The following is a 17,845-nucleotide window of genomic DNA, read 5'->3' as shown; positions in this document are numbered from 1 at the left end:
ATTTAGTTGTTTTTCAGAATGGAAGATGGTGGACAGTGATGTCCACAAGTGTCAGTGTCAGGACCACCATATATATAAATGACTTGAATATTGGAATCACAGAATCACAGAATTGTTACTACACATTCACAATGCTTCCAATTTTCGTGTCATCCATAAACTTTGAAATTCTGGCCTGTACACCAAGGTCTAGGTCATTAATATATATCAGGAAAGGCAAGGGTCCCAACACTGACTCCTGGGGAACTCCACAACAAACCTTCCTCTAGCCCGAAGAACATCCATTGATCTCTACTCTTTGTTTCCTGTCACTCAGCCAATTCCATATCCATGTTACTACTGTCCCTTTTATTCCATGAGTTATAACTTTGTTCACAAGTCTGTTGTGTTGCATTGTATCAAACTCCTTTTGAAAGTCAATAAAAGCAAAATACTGCAGAAGCTAGAAATCTGAAATATAAACAAAAAGTGCTGGAAATACTCAGCAGGTCTGGCAGCATCTGTGGAGACAGAAACAGAGCTAATGTTTCAGGTCAGTGACCATTCAGATGCTGCCAGACCTTTTGAAAGTCCATGTACACCACATCAACAGCATTGCCCTCATCAACCCTCTCTGTTACCTCATCAAAAAACTCCAGCAGGACAGTTAAACATGATTTTCCCTGAAGAAATCCATGCTGGCTTTCTTGAATTAACCCACATTTGTCCATGGGACTATTAATTTTGTCCCGAATTATTCTTTCGAGAAGTTTTCCCACCACCAAAATTGAACTGACTGGGGAGTGAGACGAGGTGAGTTGCTCCAACAGAGAGCCAGCACGGGTTCGACAGGCCGAAGGACCTCCTTCTGTGCTGTCGCCATTCTGATTGTATGATTCTAGCGACAACTGTTGGTGGAGAGGCAGTGATGCAGGAATGTGTTGACAGAAAGGTGAAAGTCTGGGCTGGTGTGTGTTTGCAGCATTTGCAGCTTGTGTTCGGGTTTGTGAATCAAGGTGATTTGGAAGCTGTGTTCCAAATTGAAGTGTTTATTGGAAGCAAGAAGTTGATGTAAATAAAGAGTAAAACGTGTTAAGATGAAGCGTGGTGTGAATGTGGATAGCAGTAAATATAGTGTTGGTGAATTATTTGTGTTAATAAACTTCCACTGTGCCCTCTGCTGCAGGCTGCTGTTTATATCCAGCTGTGTATTAGTGCTGTGTGTTAGCGAGATAAATGTTTGTTTCAACGCTGTTTATAAAGCAATAGCATTGCACTCAAACAGTCCCAGACATAGCAACACACATACAAAAGCAAAATACTGCAGATGCTGGAAATCTGAAACGTAAACAGAAAATGCTTGAAATAGTCAGCAGGTCTGGCAGCATCTGTGGAGAGAGAACAAAGTTAATGTGAGCTAAGGAAACAGACCTGAACTGTTAACTGTTTCTTTCTCCACAGATGCTGCCAGACGTGCTGAGCATTTCCAGCATTTTCTGTTTTTATTACAGCAACACAGGTGTTGGGAGGCTCAACCTGGCTACACAATGTTACAAAGACGCTGAGTAACACCATCGACAACAGGACAGAGAAAAACACACAGAAAACCAATAGACTGCGAGGAAGCAAAACTGAGGGACAGAGAGAGGGAGACAACGAGACTGAGATGGAGAAACATGATTGTATTCTCCCTGTTGTCTAAAGGTATTTCCTGGTGTGTAAATATGTTTCTGTTGTGTAAAGATGTACCCTGTTGTTGTGTAAAGGTTTTCCCTGTTATTGTTTTATTTTTTGTTACTGACCGTCTCCTCACTGTGACCATTTGCCCTGGTTTTATTGTGGCCAACATCACCATCTGGTGGTGGAGCGGAGGCTCTGCAGGAAGGGGTTGACAAAGTGGGAGAGACTCGGCTGGTCTGTGTTTGGAGCTTGTGTTCGTGTGAGCAAAAGTGAGTTGTTGCTGATTGATGTGTTCACTGGAAGGAAAAAGCTGATTGCAATAGAGTGCCTTTGGAAGCATCTTGTCATTATGGGTAAATACTTGACGTATTGAAAGTGAACGGTTTGTATTATTACAAAGCATAAATAGCAGAAAAGGGTTTCGATCCATCGATCTCTGGGTTATGGGCCCAGTATGCTTCCGCTGCGCCACTCTGCTAACTGCTGTATTAAATTATAGCTGCCTGTTAGTGAAATATGTTCATTTCCCCCATGTTTTTATGAAAATAGGATTGTCGTCGGATTTCTCAAGAATCCCGGACTCAGCAACACACGTGCTGACGGACTCACCCTCATTGCACAATGACACAAGGACACAGAGTAACAGCACCAACAATGAGGCAGGCAGAGAAAGACACACAGAAAACCAGGAAGAGATTATCAGGACCCAGAAATGAACAGACAGAGAAAGGTAAAAGCAAAATACTGCGGATGCTGGAAATCTGAAACAAAAACAAGAAATGCTGGAATCACTCAGCAGGTCTGGCAGCATCTGTGGAAAGAGAAGCAGAGTCAACGTTTCGGGTCAGTGACCCTTTGACGTTTTGAAAGGGACAGAGAAAGGGACTGAGCAAACCAGCAAGAGACAGCGAGAGACTGATGAACACCACTTGGAGGGAGCACTGAGGGTGGCAAGGGTCCAGAATGTACTCTGCCTGGGGGATTTCAATGTCCATCACCGTGAGTGGCTCGGTAGCAACACTACTGACCATGCTGGCCGAGTCCTAACGGACATAGCTGCTCGATTGGGTCTGCAGTAGGTGGTGAGGGAACTAACAAGAGGGAAATACATACTTGACTTCATCCTCACCAATCTGCCTGCCGCAGATGCATCAGTCCATGACAGTATTGGTAGGAGTGACCACTGCACAGTCCTTGTGGAGATGATGTCCTGTCTTCACATTGAGGATACCCTCTATCGTGTTGTGTGCCACTACCGCTGTGCTAAATGGGATAGATTTTGTACAGATCTAGCAATGTATAACTGGGCATCCATGAGGTGCTGTGGACCATTACCAGCAGCAGAATTGTTGTCAACCACATTCTATAACCTCATGGCCCGGCATATTCCCCCACTCTAACATTACCAACAAGCTGGGGGATCAACCCTAATTCAATGAAGAGTGCAGGAGGGCATGCCAGGAGCAGCACCAGGCATACCTTGAAATGAGGCGTCAGCCTGATGAAGCTACAGCCCAGGACTACTTTCATGCCAAACAGCAGAAGCAGCATGTAATAGACAGGGCGAAGTGATCCCACAACCAACGGATCAGATCTACACCCTTCCACATCCAATGATGAATGGTGGTGGACAATTAAACAACCAACAGGAGGAGGTGGCTCCACAAATATCCCCAACCTCAATGATGGGGGAGCCCAGCACATCAGTGCAAAAGACAAGGATGAAGAATTTGAAACAATCTTCAGCCAGAAGTGCCGGGTTGATGATCCATCTCGGCCTCCTTCTGAAGTCCCCAGCAACACAGATGCCAGTCTTCAGCCAATTCGATTCACTCAACGTGATATCAAGAAACGACTGAAGGCACTGGATACAGCAAAGGCTACGGGCCCTGACAATATTCCGGCAATAGTACTGAAGACCTGTGCTCCAGAACTTGCCGCGCCCCTAGCCAAGCTGTTCCAGTACATCTACAACACTGGCATCTACTCGGCAATGTGGAAAATTGCCCAGGTATGTCCTGTACACAAATAGCAGGACAAATCCAACCCAGCCAATTGCTGCCGCATCAGTCTACTCTCAATCATCAGTATAGTGATGGAAGGTGTCATCGACGGGGAACTTGCTTTGCAATAACCTGTTCAGTGACGCTCGGTTGGGTTCCGCCAGGGCCATTCAGCTCCTAACCTCATTACAGCCTTGGTTCAAACAAGGACAAAAGAGCTGAACTCATGAGGTGAGGTGAGAGTGTCTGCCCTTGACATCAAAGTAGCATTTGACTGAGTATGGCATCAAGGAGCCAGAGAAAAACTGGAGTCAATGGGAATCAAGAGGAAAACTCTCCAGTGGTTGGAATCGTACCTAGCACAAAGGAAAATGGTTGTGATTGTTGGAGGTCAATCATCTCAGCACCAGGATATTACTGCTGGAGTTCCTCAGGGTAGTATCCTCGGCCCAACCTTCTTCACTACTTCATCAGGGACCTTCCTTCAATCATAAGGTCAGAAATGGGGATGTTCACTGATGATTGCAAAATTTAGCACCATTTGCGACTCCTCAGATACTGAAGCAGTCCATGTAGAAATGCAGCAAGACCTGGACAATATCCAGGCTTGGGCTGATAAGTGGCAAGTAACATTCGCGCCACACAAGTGACAGGCAATGACCATCTCGAACAAGAGAGAATCTAACGATCTCCCATTGACATTCAACAGCATTACGATCGCTGAATCCCCCACTATCAACTTCCTGGGCGTTCCGATTGACCAGAAACTGAACTGGAGTCGCCTTATAAATAGTGTGACTACATGAGCTGGTCAGAGGGTAGGAAGCATGCGGTGAGTAACTCACCTCCTGACTCCCCAAGCCTGTCCACCATTTACAAGGCACAAGTCTGGAGTGTGATGGAATACTATCCACTTGCCCGGATGGGTGCAGCTCCAACAACATTCAAGAAGCTCGACACCATCCAGGACAAAGCAACACGCTTGATTGGCACCCCGTCCACAACATTCACTCCCTTCACCACTGACGTACAGTGGCAGCAGTGTGTACCATCTACAAGATGCACTGCAACAATGCACCAAGGCTAGTCAGGCAGCACCTTCCAAACCTGCATCCTCTACTGCCTAGAAGGACAAGGGCAGCAGATGCATGGGAACACCACCACCTGAAAGTTCTCCTCCAAGCTGCACATCATCCTGACTTGGAACTATATCGCTATTCCTTCACTGTCGCTGGGTAAAATTCCTGGAACTCCCTTCCTAATAGCACTGTGGGTGTACCTACCCCACATGGACTGCAGTGGTTCAAGAAGGAAGCTCACCACCACCTTCTCATGGGCAATTAAGGATGGACAATAAATGCTGGCCTGGCTGGCGACGTCCACATCCCATGAAACAAATAATTAAATGCAATAACAGCTCATCTCAATTCCTAGTATTTCTAAATCCCACCAGTCCAACATAAGCTGAACAATTATTGCATGTTGTGATTGACGGTCTGGTCTGTAAACTGCACTGTATCACAGATTGCTGACATTTGCTAACTGGAAGTGAGAACTGCAAAATCGGGACAGTAGTTCACATAGTCTGTCAGTGTGAAAGAATCAGGCAATGTGAGGTAATAGAATTTGTCTGTAAATGTTACACTAATATTGCTTTATATTTTTATATTGAAAATAAAAGTAATCATTTCGTGAAAATAGTGACATATTGTCCAAACTTTGGTAGCCAGTTGTTTTCGTCTTGCACTCAGCAGGGCAATCCACAAGAATACCAATTTAAGGGAAAACACCAACTTTCTTCTGTGTGAGAAGAGAGTGCTGATTGGTTGGCAAGTGAACTCTGATTGGTCGAGGCATTGCCATTCGGAATGCATCAGTTTATGGTCATTGACAGATAACTGCACAGCTTTGTTTGAAGTTTAAACCAGGCAGCTTGACTCTGATTGGTCAGGGCATTGCCCTGTGGAATGAGCCAGTGAATGGCTGTCACTTATTTTGTTTAGCTTAAACTGGCACAATGTGTGTGCATGTTCTTTCTGTCTGCAAAGAACAGGGCCCTGTGTATTAATATATGTATTTTACAGTACACACCAATGCACCACACTGCGAGCCCGACTGACAGTCTTAAATTGGTTGTCAGTGTAATTCTTAGCACACTGAGAATTATTTAGCAAATGTTGTCCTATTGTGGAATCACATCTCATGTTGGATACTGTGTTTTGAGTTTTGCAAGCACGGGTTGGTTGGGTAGGGCCCATTGCGAACAGCGGAAGGGACATGTTATTTGATACAATCCGCGAGTTTTGGGATGTACGGTCTAGAAACCTAGCATCACACTGGTATTGAAATTCATATATCACGTTACTTATTTGTGTGATAGGCAGGACGTCTCTTTTGTTTGACAGCAGCATCCTGTTAGTGGTGAACACCACACTTGTTGCTCCTGCATAGTAACAGCAGGAAACAGCTCGCTTCACCTGTTACTCAAATACTGGGGTTAAATTACCCTTCCAGGGTAATTTGAGGGAGACTGGGCACTTTTCAGGGCTCAAAATGACGTCCTTCAGCCCATTTATAAGTTTGTGCGATATACAGTGAGAAATGATCTGATCAGTGTAGCCATTGTAATGCAGGATGTCTTTGATTCGCCCTATTTCAGCATCAAGCTTGCATGGAGGTGGTTACGGAGGGAGGGAGGGAGGTGATTACGGAAGGAGGGAGGTGGTTACGGAGGGAGGGAGGTGGTTACGGAGGGAGGAAGGAGGTTGGGACAGGTGAGAACACATAAGGATTTAGAAACAAGGATGAGTATTTTGAAATAAAAACAAGAAAAAACTCAGCAGGTCTGAGGATTTTGAGGTTGAGTTGTTGCTGGACCAGGAGCCAATGTCGGTCAGTGATTGGTTGCCGATAAGGCCAATCTTATAGCGCGTGGAACTGTAATAATCCCAACGCGTGTATTGACCAGTGAAGGTAGGTTTGCGGTAGACCGTGGTGGAAAACCCCTTAGCAGATTTCTCAACTAGTACATCAAGGAAAGGGAGCTCATTTGACAGCTCCATTCCAAAGGTGAATTTGAGTGCAGGATGGAGCCCACGAAGACGTGCAAGGAAATTATTTCATGCAGCTGCGGATTCAAATATAGCAAACGTATCATCTACATATTGGAAATATGCAAGAGGTCGGAGGTTAGGTGTCATTCCCTTAAAAACAGGTTTGTCATGGAATCCAACAAAGATGTTTGTGAGAGCTGGGCCTAGAGGGGATCCCATGGCAACACCAGCGATACATGGTGTCAATAAAACTGAACTCAACTGTGCAAGTTGCCGAGTTCATAAGTTCAATGAATACTGATTCTCACAATGGTGACGGGTCTAGATCACCATGATGTAGCACTGCAGTGCAAATATCTATGGCTTCCTGAAGTGGTACATTGGTGAATAGGCTAGCAATATCAAATGACACATGGACACGGCATTGCTATCGATATGCAATTCCTGGATGGTCTTCACAAATGTGAAGGAATCCTTCACTGTGTTTGTGGAGAACTTGCTCAAAAACTGGTTGTAACAATTTGCCCAACCATTTGGCAAATTCATTTCAGGTTACTATTTACATTACTTCAAATAAAGAAAACACAACGACACAAAGAATTGAGCACAACGCTGAAAGTTTCACAGCAAATAGTCAAATGGGAAAAGGATGAAATACAGAAAGAAAAAGCCTAAAATACTGAAAACACTCAGCCAGTCCGGAAACAACTGTGGAGAAGAGAAGCTCGGGTTAGTGGTCCAGTTCTGTGACCCTTCTATAGACCTGAAACATTGCTCCTACCTTCCTCTCTACACAGATACTGCTGGAACTGCTGAGTGTTTCCAGAATCTTCTGTTATTATTCAGGTTTCCAGTGAGTGCAGTATTTCTCTTTTTGAAAATTAAATATTCCCTGAGAGGAATGGAACTTTACATAAAAAATAGGAGTAGGCCATTCGGCCCATCGAAATAGCTCTGCCATTCAATAAGATCACAGCTGATCTCCTACATCAACTCCATCTTACCACACTAGCACAGATCCCTTGATTCCCTTCGTATCCAAAAACCTATCGATCTCTCTCTTGGATATACCCAATGATTGAGCATCCACATCTCTAGAGTCACAGAGAGATACAGCACTGAAAAAGGCCCTTCGGCCCACCGAGTCTGTGCCGACCAATAACCACCCATTTATACTAATCCTACATTCATCCCATATTCCCTACCACATTCCCACCATTCTCCTACGACCTATCTCCACTAGGGGCAATTTACAATGGTCAATTTACCTATCAACCTGCAAGTCTTTGGCTGTGGGAGGAAACTGGAGCACCCGGCGGAAACCCACGCGGTCACAGAGAAAACTTGCAAACTCCGCACAGGCAATACCCTGAACGGAACCGAGGTCACTGGAGCTGTGAGGCTGCGGTGCTAACCACTGCGCGTAGAGAATTCCAAAGATTCACAATACTTTGAGTGAAAAAAGATTCTCCTCTTCTCAGTCCTAAATGATGGAGCCATTTATACTGAGACTGTGATTCCTAGTTCTAGATTCCCCAGCCAGAGGAAACATCCTCCCAGCATTTACCCTGTTAAATCCCTTAAGATTTTTAGGTGCCAGTAAGATTACCTCTGACTCTTCTCAATTCTGAGGAATATCGGCCTCGTCTACTCAATCTCTTCTCATAGGACAATCCCCTCATCCCAGGAAGCAATCGAGTGACACTTTGATACACTTCCTTTAAGGCAAGTATATCCTTCCTTAGAGATAAGGGGAACCAAAACTGTACACAGTGCTCCAGGTGTGATCTCACCAAGGCTCTGCCTAATTGTAGTCAAACTTCTTTCTTCTTATAAAAACTCTTCACAATGTTGAACACAACTATTAACTGCCCCATTAACATCTCTTCTCTAAGAAGAAGGACCCCAGCTTCACACACCCCAGACCCCTATTCTTTCCACATTAGCTGAATTCCTGCATCTCTGATACATTCTAGTAAATCTCCTCTGCACCCTCTCTAAGGCCTTGCCATTCCTGCTAAAGTGTGGAGCATGGAATTAGACACAATGCTCCAGCTGAGGCCTATAACCAGTGAGTTTTAGAAAGGTTCAGCCTCAATTCCTTGCCTGTGTCCCATACTCCCATTTCTGGTTTCTGACTCAATGTCGGCTCTGAGCTGTTGAAACTGCCTGAAGAAACATTTCCACCCAACAAAGCGCTCGGAATGTGAGAAGGGACAAAGTGAGTGACCAAGTACATCAACTCCAAGTAAAACTCCACCGTGTAGTGAAAACACTCGAAACACAACGGCTCTTTTAAGAGCCACCCACAATCTCTCTGAAAAAGCTGCACCAACATCTCTCTAGAATTGGTTTATTTCATTGGTTTTAATGCTCAGTAACTCTCTGGAACTTTCTCACTGTCTTTGTGTTTTCTGTTTCAATCTGGTATGGAGATTCTGGGAAGATGAGTTTCACTGCCTGGGAGGATCTTTGTGGTTTTCCTGCAGAAACACAAAACAAAGTCTCTTTTCAGAGTCAGCCACCGCCTCATCGGGACAGCAGTGACATGGGAACGGGAGCTGGGGTGTGTTTTATGCCGGAAATATCAGTTAATGATTTATGTTGTGCTCTCGTTATAGTCCAATCTCTGAATTGAGCCTTTCCACCGCACCAGGGTTATGGGGAGAGTTTTCATCGTTTCTTTTCCAAACGTACAGACGATGTTATAAAGTTGCTGATTTACCCAGATGGTGGATTCTCCCCTCACAGTGAAAAGTAACATCACACCTTCACATCTGCCCATTGTTTTATAATTGAATAATTAGTGAAATGGAATTATTTGTGATGTTATTTCTCCCGAGACGGTGTTTCCTGCAGTGAAACTGATCAGTTTCAGCTCAGTCATTCAGGGACCTGGAATTCCTGCAGTTTGAGCCCGCTGTCACCCCAGCCCACTTCTGATTGGGCACCCTCTTTTCATAAAGTCAGCGACAGCACATGAGGAGGCCATTCGCCCCATCAAGTCCATGTCGGGTTTCCAATCTGTTCAGTCCCCGACTTGATCCCCAAAGCCCTGCAGAATCCCTTTGGGTCAAAATGACTGTGGCAGGACTCGAACCTGCAATCTTTTAATAACATGATCGAATATACCGAAATCAGACGCCTTATCCATTAGGTCACACGGCCATTAGTGCTCAGGGATGATTCAATCAGAGAACCTCGAAGCACAAAATACAAAAAATCATTGGTTGAACCTGTCAACCTGGCAGAATATTTGAATTTGTGAAAGCCGCCAATTTCACTTTGGAAAAGAACTGATCGACTGGAAAAGTACATAAAAATCTATTTTCCCGTAGCGGTTTAAATAAACTTTTAAAACACAATTTTGCTTCTACCGACTCAAATTTCTGGTGCTATTTTATGAACAGCTTTATTTTGCCAATTTTTGTCAACTTCTCATCCGTAACTGACAGTAAAAGACTCCGTTCAGCAAACTTTCACACGACAAATAACTCAAACTCGGTGTGGAAGTAATAAATTACAGACTATTGGTAATTCCCCTTCACACAGGCTTCAGGGGGACAGTGAGAAGCCGCTGAAATAGTTGCTTCATCCTTTTAAAAGGTTCCCATTCTGTCCTGTTACTGACATGTTGGAATCAGATTTGTATTTAACAAGCTATTTCTGTGAAAACAAAATCCTCAACGGACCAGCTGGGAATCTGGGAATCACTGAAGTAAAATAAAAGGCTTTTGATTGAGAAGACGGGACCTTCTCACCAGCAGCCGGGTTACATTCCCCTCACATCCTTACACAGTGAGCTGCTCTTTCCCTCGAGAAATAGACAGCAGCAGCTGGAAGTTCAGTAAAAGGATCGGTTCATTGAGACAAGTTTCTGACTGACAGGTGGTGCTGAATATTAATACAAGAAGGTCCTGGAATGGGAAACAAGTGTCCAGAGTGGGGTCTGAAATCAGGACAGGGAAATGGCCAGCACTGACACAGATCATTTCATTATTACATTGATATCTGACTGTCTATCAGGAGAAGCGAGTTAAACACATGATGGTGAAAGGAATGGAAGATGACGCTGGTTGTTCTCGATGAAGAGGGATAGACAGAGGTGTGCGTACAGCAGATTTCAGACAGTAATCAGCCCTTTCAGATACTGTGGGTGGATCTGAAAAGAGCCTTTGGGATAGGGAAAAAAACTCTTTGTTTAAAAACCCTCAAATAGCTACCTTATAATTGGTCAGGTTACTAATGTTTTAGTTAGTGTAATTTATGAATAATTACTAATTAGAAAGTGCTGTTTGGACAGAGTGTAAAGCTGTGAGTTGATGTGTGAGGGACTTCACTGACTAGGGGAAGGAGGTGCTCTTTGGTCTCTTCTCTTCTGCCTTTTCAGCCTCCATGATACAGGGGAAGAAGCTGATCGGTGAGTAACTGGTAAATTATTCTACTTATTACACGAGCAATAATGAGTTTGTAAAGCTAAGTAATGGCAGGGCAGCTCGAAAAGTAAAAGTTCGAAATTGGGGGAAGGCAAATTTTACAAAACTGAGAGGTGATTTGGTGCATGTGGACTGGATACAACTACCTGAAGGAAACCCAAAGATGTTTTATCAGTCCATGAAGAGCGAGAGGATAACTAAGGAAAGGGTATGGCCTATCAGAGATGTACAAGGGAACTTCTGTGTGGATCCAGAAGATGTGGGCGGGGTTCTTAATGAGTTTTTTGTCTCTGCCTTTACAAAGGAGAGGGATGATGCAGACATTGTAGTAAAAGAAGAGGAGTGTGAAATATTAGATACGATAAGCATAATGAGAGTGGAAGTACGAGAGGGTCTGACATCCTTGAAAATGAATAAATCACCAGGGCCAGATGGTTTGCATCTGAGGTTGTTAAAGGAAGCCAAGGAGTAAATAGTGTATGCGCTGAGGATCATCTTCAAATCCTCACTGGATATGGGGGAGGTGCCGGAGGATTGGAGGTCTGCGAACGTTGTACTATTATTTTAAAAAGATGTGGTAAGTCTGACCTCAGTGGTGGGTAAATTATTCGAATCAATTCTGAGGGACAGGATAAACTACCACTTGGAAAGACATGGATTAATCAGGGATAGTCAGCATGGATTTGTTAAGGGAAGGTCATGTCTCACTAACTTGATTGAGTTTTTTGAGGAAGTAACAAGGAGCATTGATGAGGATAGTGCGGTGGATGTGGTTTACATGGATTTTAGTAAGGCATTTGATAAGGTCCCACATGGCAGTCTGGTCAATAAAATGAAAGCCCATGGGATACAGGGGAATGTGGCAGGTTGGATCCAAAATTGACTCAGTGGCAGGAAACAAAGGATAGTAGTCAACGGATGTTTTTGCACATGGAAAGCGGTTTTCAGTGGCGTTCCACAGGGTTCAATGTTGGGTCCCTTGCTGTTTGTGGTGTATATTAGCACACGGGCAGCACAGTGGCGCAGCGGTTAGCACCGCAGCCTCACAGCTCCAGCGACCCGGGTTCAATTCTGGGTACTGCCTGTGTGGGTTTCCTCTGGGTGCTCCAGTTTCCTCTCACATGCCAAAGACTTGCTGGTTGATAGGTTCATTGACCATTATAAATTGTCCCTCGGTAGGTGGTAGGGAAATATAGGGACAGCTGGGGATGTGGTAGGAATATGGAATTAGTGTAGGATTAGTATAACATGGATGGTTGATGGTCGGCACAAACTCGGTGGGCCGAAGGGCCTGTTTCAGTGCTGTATCTCTTAAAAAAAAATTAATTATTTGGAATTAAATGTGGGAGCTGTGATTGGGAAATTGGCTGTGTAATTGATGGTGAGGAGGATAGCTGTCGACTTATGAATGGATTAATTGAGTGGGCGGAAAAGTGGCAAATGGAATTCAATCTGGAGAAGTGTGAGGTAATGCATTTGGGGAGGGCAAACAAAGCAAGGGAATACACAATAAACGGGAAGATATTGAGATGGGTAGAAGAAGTGGGAGACTTTGGAGTGCATGTCCACAAGTCCCTGAAAGTGACAGGATAGGTAGATAGAGTGGTGAAGAAGGCATATGGAATGCTTTCCTTTCTTGGTTGACAAAAGCAGGGATGTAATGCGAGAACTGTTTAAAACGGTGGTTTGGCCACAGCTGGAGTATTGCGTACATTTCTGGTCATCACATTACAGAAAGGACATAATTGTTGTGTAGAGAGTACAGAGGAGATTTACAAGAATGATACTGTGGGTGGCTCTGAAAAGAACCTTTGGGTATTTGATAAAATCCTGGCAGATTGCCTTGGTTTTGGTGCCCGGAGCGCTGGTTTTCTTGGGCAGCAGAATGCCCTAGATATTAGGCAGCACCCAGCCCGGAGTGATGGTCACCCCTCCCAGCAGCTTGGTGAGCTCCTCGTCATTCTGGACAGCCAGCTGTAGGTGTCTGAGGATGTTGCGGGTCTTCTTGTTGTCCTGGGCTGCGTTACTGGCCAACTCGAGGATTTCAGCGGTCAGATACTCGAGCATAGCAGCCAGATAGACCGGGGGTCCGGCACCCACACGCTCAGCATAGTTGCACTTTCTCAGGAGCCTGTGAACACGGCCCACCAGGAACTGCAGTCCAGCCCGGGAGGAGCGAGACTTGGCCTTGGACCGAGCTTTCCTGCCGGTCTTTCCTCTTCCAGACTTTTCTTTTCCAAAAATAGACTTGAGGACATTCCGTGCAGACCACTGCCTGATGGATTGGTGGTCAAAGGTGTTTTTCCACACAAACATTTCCACGAACGCACAGTCCAACTGGATGGAGCGTTCCGTGGCAATGTGACCAGATCCATCCTTCGCAACACCGGGGTCAGATAGAACCTCAGCACATAGTGACACTTGGTGTTTGCATACTGGGGCTCTACGCACAGCTTGATGCAGCCACATACTAAGGCGGCCATCAGGTTGAGGGCGACGTTGAGTACATTTTTTCGCCTTTATCCAGAGGTTTGAACATCGTGTCCCTCTGGACCCTGTCCATTTTGCGTCTTCAGATAAAGCGGGAAATGGCTCGGGTGATCGCCACAGCACAGGAAGGGGTTATGGGCCAGACCTGTGCCACTTACAGCAACAACGTGAGCACCTTGCACCTGATGACCAGGTTCTTACCCATAATAGAGAGAGATCGCAGCTCCCACTTGCTCAGTTTATGTTGTACCCTGGCTATTCGCTCCTCCCAGGTTTTGGTGCACGTCCCGGCCCTGACAAACCATATCCCCAGCACCTTCAGGTAGTCTGACCTGACAGTGAAGGGGACAAAGGATCGGTCAGCCCAGTTTCCAAGGAACATGGCCTCGCTCTTGCCATGGTTAACATTGGCTCCCGAATCCAGTTCGAACTGGTCGCAGATGCTCATCAGTCTGTGAATGGACAGCGGATCCGATCAGAATACAGCAACATCATCCATGTACAGGGAGGCTTTGACCTGAGTGACTCCACTGCCTGGGATTGTCACCTCTCTTATGCCCGCATCCTTCCAAATAGACTCAGCAAAGGGTTCGATACAGCAAACACACAAGGCAGGGGAAAGAGGACAGGCCTGTCTGACTCCAGATTTGATTGGAAACTTTCTGATTACCACCCAATTTTTTGGACTGTACTACTGATGTTTGTGTAGAGCAGTTTGATCCAATTGCAGATTCCCTCCCCAAACCCCATTTTGGAAAGCACATCCATCATATATGTGTGCGATATCCTGTCAAAAGCCTTCTCCTGGTCCAGGCTGATGAGGCAGGTGTCCACCCTCCTGACCCGTACATAGGCGATCGTATCCCTGAGTAGCACGACACTATCAGGGATCTTCCTGCTGGGTACAGTACAGGTCTGGTCAGTGCATGAACAGCGATATATTTGCAGATCAGATGGTGTGTGACTTGGAGGGGAGCTTGCACATGGTGGTGTTTCCATGCATCTGCAGCCCTTGTCCTTCAAGGTGGTGGAGGTCTTCGGTTTCGAAGGTGCTGTCTGCGGAGCCTTGGTGAGTTGCTGCAGTGCATCTGGTAGATGGTACACACTACTGCCACTGTGCGTCAGTGATGAAGGGAGTGAATGTTTAAGGTGGTGAATGGGGTGACAATCAAGGCGGCTGCTTTGTCCTGGACAGTGTCGGGTTTCTAGAGTATTGTTGGTGCTGCACTCATCCTGGTTTGTGCCTGTAGATGTTTGACAAGTTTTGGAGAGTCAAAAATCACAAAATTATTGCAGTGCAGAAGGAGGCCATTTGGCCCATTGTGTCTGCATAGAATCATAGAACATAGAAAGTTTACAGCACAGGCAGGCCAAAAAACGAGCCACCCAGCTGAATCCCATTGCCCAGCATTTGGACCGTAGCCCTGCAGGTTCAGGTACTTGAGGTGCACATCCAGACACCTTTTAAATGAGTTGAGGGTTTCTGCCTCAGCTACCCTTACAGGCAGTGAGTTCCAGACTCCAACAGCCCTCTGGGTGAAAAAACATTTCCTCATCTCCCCTCTAATTGTTCAACACATCAATTTAAATCTATGCTCCCTAGTCACTGACCTCCCTACTAAGGTAAATAGACCCTTCCCATCCATTCTATCCAGACCCCTCACAATTTTGTACATTTCAATCAAATCTCCCCTCAGCCTCCTCTATTCAACCCCAGCTGATCCAATCTTTCCTCATCGCTGCATTTTTCCAGAGCTGGCAACATCCTCGTAAATCTCCTCTGGAACCTGTCGAGTGTAATTACATCCTTTCTGGAATGAGGTGACCAGAACTGCACACAGAACTCAAGTTGTGGCCTAACTAATGATATATACAGTTCCAGCATAACCTCCCTGCTCTGATATTCTATACATCGGCTAATAAAGGAAAGGATTCCATAAGCCTTCTCAACCAACTTATCAACCTGTCCTGCTACTTTCAGGGATTTGTGGACATTCACTTCAAGGTCCCTCACTTCCTCTACACCTCTCAGCATTCACCCATTAATTGTGTATTCCTTTGCTGTGTTTGACCTCACCAAAGGCATCACCTCACACTTCTCCAAGTTGAGTTCCATTTGCCACTTTTCTGCCCACCTGACCAGTCCATTTCTCCAGCTCTCCTAATGAGCATTTCACCACGTGCCTTGAGCTGAGTTACTCATCACAGAATTCCCACTATCTGATTTACTCTTGTAGCCAGAGTATGTATATGAATGGTCCAGTTAAGCTTTTGTCAATGGTAACCCCCAGGATGTTGATGGTGGGGGGATTCAGCGATGGTAATGCTGTTGATCGTCAAAGGGAGATGGTTACATTCTCTCTTGTTGGAGATGGTCATTGCCTGGTACTTATGTGGTGTGAATGTTACTTGCCACTTAGCAGCCCAAGTCTGAATGTTGTCCAGGTCTTGCTGCTTCTGGACACGGACTCCTTCAGTATCTGAGATGTCCCGAATTTGTCCTTTTATGAAACCTTGGTCAGGACTCACTTGGAATATTGTATCCAGTCTTGGTCTCCTCACATGATGGGTGATATTGAGGCTTTGGAAAGGGTACAGAGGAGAGACATTCGACGAATTCCCAGTATAAGACATCTTGGTTATCAAGTTAGAGTAAAAGAGTTGGGACCCTACACCTTAGAGAAACCTAAACTGAGGGGTGATCCGATTGAGGTTCATAAATAATGAAGAGTCCAATTTAGCATGGGAGAGGAGTCTTAACTTTATATTGGAAAAGGCCAGATGGCAACCGGATCACATTAAATTTCATTTTCAGTGGTGGCCTAATGTACCAGGATGGCCGAGTGGTTAAGGCGTTGGACTTAAGATCCAATAGACATGTGTCTATGTGGGTTCAAACCCCACTCCTGGTATCTGTGCTTACAAAATGTTACTTATTCTTTCCCTGACTTTTGCCTTGCACCATCATCTCTTCTGTCATTTAATCACTCTTGCCTTCCAACTGATCACAGCTTCCTATTATTTGATCTGCCCCAGCACCGTTCCTTGGCTCTGCGCTTGCTTATAAACTGTTAAATCTTTAACTTAATCTCCTCTGTACCCTGACAATGACCTTCTCATCCTTCCTGGATTGTGGTTTTTCACAGGATTCGCTGCCTCTCCGACTCCCCTCCAGGTAACTGAAGGCCCTGAGCCTTGGTCTCGCTTTATACGCTAGCTGGTAGTTGATTCCTTGCAGGTCTGCCACCGCTCAGGAGAAGCTCAAGACCCAGATCAAGCAAAGTATCAAGAGGAATGTGAACAAAGGCTCCCTGGTGCAGAGCAAGGGACAGGGCGCCTCCAGCTCCTTCAAAATCAGCAAGAAGGAAAACCCAGGGAAAAGTGGGAAACAAGGTGAAGAAACCAGCAGCCAAGAAATCTTTAGTGAAGAAACCAGTAGACAAGAAATCTTCAGTGAAGAAACCAGCAGACAAGAAATCTTTAGTGAAGAAACCAGCAGACAAGAAAGTGACAACAAAGAAAGTAACAGCCAAGAAAACGAGCAGCAAGGCGGCGGCAACGCCAAATAAGGCGGTGAAGAAAGCACCGCTTCAGAAAAAGTCTCCTGCGAAGAAGGTCAAAAAAGGCAAGAGTGCGGCGGGCGGAAAGGCGCTGAAGAAAGTGCAGACATGGAAGAGCAAGGTCAAGCCGAAAGCAGCGAAGTCTCAGAAAGCAGGGTCTGGAAAGAAGTGAAAGCGCGGGAAACTTGTAAACATCTGAACACAAAGGCTCTTCTCAGAGCCACCCACATCTCTCAGGAAAGAGCTGATCCCCTGATCAAATGATCCCTGTCCAGGCCCCGCCTGCAGATTCCACATGGAAATGATTTGGAGTAAATCCAGGATCCCTGGTGACTCCCCTCCACCCAGCCCTTTCCCCACTCTCTGTCATAAAACAGAGGGATGTCCGGCCCTCACTCTAACTGGGGATGTGTTCGGTGCAGTCTCAGTTCACAAATTCAGGGGGAGAGTTTGTAAGACAGTAACACTGGCGGAGAAACCCCACCTCACAACTCAAACCCCAACACATGAGTTTCTCCAATTCAGCTGGAGTCGGGTGAAAACAGGAGCTGGGATAGGCTGTGATCGGGAATGTTAGGAATGGATTTGTTCAGGGAGGAATGTACCTGGAATCTCCGAATATAATAGTTCCTTATTTCCCCAGA

The 17,845-nt window shown here is 45.5% G+C and overlaps 1 non-coding gene across 1 annotated transcript; it reads left to right on the top strand.

The window, feature by feature from the left end:
• The first annotated feature begins 16,470 nt into the window (after nt 1–16,470).
• Nucleotides 16,471–16,553, top strand: trnal-uaa (transfer RNA leucine (anticodon UAA)). Its single transcript has one exon. It is a non-coding gene; the product is annotated as a tRNA-Leu (tRNA).
• Nucleotides 16,554–17,845: the final 1,292 nt, after the last annotated feature.

This window comes from Heterodontus francisci, unplaced genomic scaffold (genome assembly GCF_036365525.1).
Source record: "Heterodontus francisci isolate sHetFra1 unplaced genomic scaffold, sHetFra1.hap1 HAP1_SCAFFOLD_88, whole genome shotgun sequence".
NCBI classification, from domain to species: domain Eukaryota; kingdom Metazoa; phylum Chordata; class Chondrichthyes; order Heterodontiformes; family Heterodontidae; genus Heterodontus; species Heterodontus francisci.
The sequence above is the reverse complement of the archived record's forward strand: the minus strand, read 5'-3'. Positions and strand labels throughout refer to the sequence as shown.